Source organism: Notolepis coatsorum (assembly GCF_963971535.1).
Source record: "Notolepis coatsorum genome assembly, chromosome: 7".
Taxonomy (NCBI): domain Eukaryota; kingdom Metazoa; phylum Chordata; class Actinopteri; order Aulopiformes; family Paralepididae; genus Notolepis; species Notolepis coatsorum.
In genome coordinates, this window is record NC_140171.1 from 107,250,219 (window position 1) to 107,254,924 (window position 4,706).

Consider the following 4,706-nt stretch of genomic DNA (forward strand, 5'->3'; position numbering starts at 1 on the left):
AAAAGTACAATATTCCCTTTGAAATGTAGTGGAGTCAAATTATAAAGTTACCTAAAATTCAAATACTCATGTAAAATACAAGTAGCTCGAAATTGTACTTGAGTAAAAGTACTTTCCACCACTGCATATAGTTTATTTTGAATTAAAGCTGCCAATCAGTCCGTTATCCTGCTCAGTTTTGAAGATCTGTACGATTAGGTCCACAAGAGATAATATGAGATCATGGGTAATATGAGATTCTATCATATAGGCCTGCATTATTATTATGTAGGATAATTGTGTTTCCAGGGACTCAAGGTAGACTCCATCTTTCTAAAATTAAAATTGTCCCTTCAAGTACATGGCCTTGGAGAAGAGGAAGCGAGTATAAGGATTTAACAATCCGTACTCTAAACGTTAACAACAGGGCCATCTAGTGCCTAATCTAGCACATAATCACTCCAGCCTACTCACAAGTAAGGTCTTTGAATCAATGGGGGCAATTCCCCCTCCTTTCGTTCCATTTGATGTCCTAAAACTGACTGTTAGTGGTGTTCGGTACTTAGGAATAGGAATGTCTAATTCCTGAATTGCAACGGGATCCTTACCCTTGAGTGTAATTGGGAAGTGGACACTGGACGAGATAGATCTTGATCAGTGAGATACTATTTGTGCATTACCATTTGTCACCAACAGATGGCGGCACTGCATCAGTGAGAACAGTGGTCTAATGCGGTGGTTGTCAACCTCTTTCATGTTAAGGACCTCGGATTTGATGGACATTATGCTGCGGACGGACTCCGTTTGATAAGACTGCATCTCTCGTTTGAGCATATTAAGTTAGATGTGATTTTGAATTCCATAGCAATCCTACTGTAGGTGAGGAGATAACAGTGGACAGAGAGTGAAAACTATTGTCAGAATAGTCATTCTTATACATTTTCTCAACCTATGAATGAATGAATGAATGAATGAATGAATGAATGAAAACTTTATTTAACAGATTGCAGAATGGGTACAATACAGTACGGCTCAATACATACAATTGTTAAGGGGATGCAGACCAGAGAAAGACGTTTGTCTTGTGTACTGTACCCATTCTGCAATCTGTTAATAAACTTTTCAATCAATCAATCAATCACATCAGGGTCCCCCATTTTCAATTCATAGTGACATTTATGACATACACAACATACATGACATCATGACATTTATGGCATAGGGACGTACATGACATACAGGTATATAGTACTGTTACATTTGCGGCATATATGATATGCAAATATACAGTACTGTTACCCATAGATCCTGACAGAGTATATACATATGATGGGGAGGAGACTGTACATTAGGAGGAGGTGGGTGGGTGGGAGAGAAATATACATACGGTGGGGAGAGAATATATACATACGGAGGGGAGGAGACTGTCTATTAGGAGGGGGTGGGGGGGGGTTTGGACATTTACGGTGGCCAGTTTAGAATTGCAGCCTCCCGTAGGTGCTCTTTTAGAGCGATTTTGAATGTGGGTAGGGATTCACATTCCTTTACAGATTTGGGTAGGGTGTTCCACATTGATGTGGCATAATTGCGAAATGTGTTTAGTCCCTTGTTTGAGCCGAATCTGGGTTTAACATGATTTGTTGAGCTTCCTCTGGTGTTGTGGTCGTGGTATTCACTGACCTTTGGGAAGTATTTTGACATGTACATGGGTACCTTAGTCGTATAGTGTATCTTGTAGACCACGGCCATTGCAAGTTGCTGTACTCTGTCGTCTACTCTAAGCCATCCTATAGTCAAAGTGGGCAGGGGTGAGGTGGATTCTAGGAGTAACCTAGTCAATTATTAGTGAAAATAAACTATTCTTCATTTTCCTGGGGACCCCCTGGAACCCCTTAGAGGTCCCCAGAGGGTCCCTGGACCCCTGGTTGAGAACCACTAGCCTATAGTAATTTTAGTTGTTTTGTAATCAATATAACTCTCTCTTATGGTCAATGGTCAATGGTCTCTAACTACACACCCTCAAGGCCCCTCCGCTCTACATTCTCCGACCGCCTCAGACCGACACCTGTCCGAGCTCCGGGAGGGAGAAGCCGCCTATTCTCGGTCCTCGCTCCACAATGGTGGAACGAACTTCCCACCACAGTCAGGACAGCCGAAACACGACCAATCTTTCGATGTCGACTAAAAACACACTTCTTCAATCAATATCTGAAATGAAAAAAATCTAAATAACACTAATCTTCTTACTGTCTTAAACTATCATGCACTCTTCCTACTATACTAATATGTCTTTACTACTATGCACTCAACACTGCAGCACCCAAGTTTCAGCACTGTTTGATGGACATTGTTACTCAGCTATAAGAGTTGTACCCTTCCTGCTGACTTGTCGTACATAACTTGTAATTTGCATTGGAGAAAAGTGTCAGCTAAATGACAAAATGTAAATGTAAATGTAATGTTATATTTAGTAACTACTCAATTCAACAATTACACATAGCAAGATGATTTAAGGCATCCTGGGGAAAGGCCTTGTAAGGTGTTAAAGGCACACGGCAACATCATGGGAAATGCTCTTACCGACTTCTCCAGAGTCACACAAGAAGATAATAATAATAATAATAATAATAATAATAATAATAATAATAATAATAATAATAATAATAATAATAATAATAATAATAATAATAATAATAATAATAATAACAATTCATTGCATTTATATAGCGCTTTTCTAGACACTCAAAGCGCTCCCCACAATGTAGGGTGGAAATGCCTCCTTCACCACCACTGGTAGCACCCAACCTTGGGATACGCAGGCGTAATGGCTTCCATACACTGGCACCAGGCACACAGCAGACACTACACAATGGCTGAACGGCTCAGGAGACAGGGATTGATATCAGCCAATTAAGGGGATAGGATGATTAGGTGGCCTTGAGACCTGATTGGGAATTTGGCCACGATAGATATCAATGTCCTCTCTGTGCATTCAATAGAAGGCTATCCAGCTGCAAGATAGCCTAGCTTAGCACAAATGAATGGATGCGGATACATACCAGCTAGCCTAGCTGTTGGCACAAAAACATCTCCCCCAGAGTTTTAAGCTATGCTAGTGTTCCGTATCCGCTTCCATTCATTTGTGCTAAGCTAGGCTAGCTTGCAGCCGGATAGCTTTCTACTGAACGCACAGAGAGGACATTGGTATCTATCTTCTTCTAAGCTAAGCCAAATCCCTTACAGCGATTTAAACACTGGAGTGATATGGGCTCTACTTCTTGTCTTGTTGTCTTTTAAGATGAGATAAGATATTCCTTTATTGATCCCTTGGGGAAATGCAGGTGTCATAGAAGTATTGGGGAGGGGGAATGGGACTGGGACTGGGAGGTACATGTATGGGCAGGGTACTAGTAGAAAGTAGGCCTGTCCCCAACTAAGGATTTGTATAGTCGACTTTGATTGGCCAAAATTTGCGGATAGTCGACTGGCAGTCGACTACCCCCTGAATGCAAAAAAATATATATAATTTGTATTATTGGGGGGATCATTCCATTTGGGCTGTGGGTGGTGCTTAATGTCTGAAGGAGTCGACTGAAGGCTTCTTGTCCTCTGCGAAAGCATGCAATTGGTCCACTGATGGATCCATGTTGATATTTGTCTAGTCACAGTGTGTTCATTAGACGGGTGAAATCTTCTTTCAGTGCCTCTGTGTCCGTTTTATTAGGCAGTTAGCCTCGCTGGTATGCGTGCCATTAGTGTTAGCTTCTAGGCCTCTTTTCTTTTGGAAAGAATTATTAAAAACATTTATTAAAAGAATTATAATAATTATATATATTTTTTTATATATATTTTTTTGCATTCGACTAAGAGGTTGGCAGTCGACTACGGCTCCTTTCGATCGATTAGTCGACTATTCGACTAGTCGAGGTCAGCCCTTATAGAAAGACATAAATATAGGCATAAAATTAGATCTGAATATAAGAAATATGAGGAAAATAAACAGTGTAATCCAGTCTGCTAGTCAGTGAAATAATGCAGTGTACTTTCTTTAATCTCCCTCTTTTTTGGTTCAGCACCAGTTTAATTGAGGGTTTTTGGGCACATGCTCCTTCAGTTCAGTTGAAAGTTTACTATCCCAGATGGGAAACTTGACGGAATCAGTGGCACAAGATAAAAAAATACAAACAAAAATGTCTCCTGGACATACAATACCACAGAACACAACAAAACACTATCTAAGTGCAAGATGTCATGTGCTTTCATGTTCCTAACCCATATAACTCTATATGATAGCATGTACAATAATGCTGTATACAGGGCCGTAGCCAGGGTTTAGAAATAAGGGAGGTCCCTTAAATATGCGTACCTACTGTACTATTCCCCAAACCCACTACAAAGCTGGGTAGTAAGTGCCATGGACAAGTGGACCAGTGTACTCCCTCGCTCTTGGCTGAATCTTGTTTTGGGTGGTGATGTAAAAACACCTGCATCATAGCAGGCTCAGGATGGGCAAAGTAGTCTATAGCCTGTTCATCCCTGTCTCTCTCCTCCACAACCTGGCTTGACTAGACATAAGGAGAGAGAGAGATGATTACAATTAACTGGTACATTCAGGTCCAGAATTGTTGGAATTCCCTGACAAAGATGTGCAAAAAGCTGTACAATTTAAACAATACCATACTGGTAATGAGCAAATAGTTGTTTATTCAATGAATGCATGAGCTGTT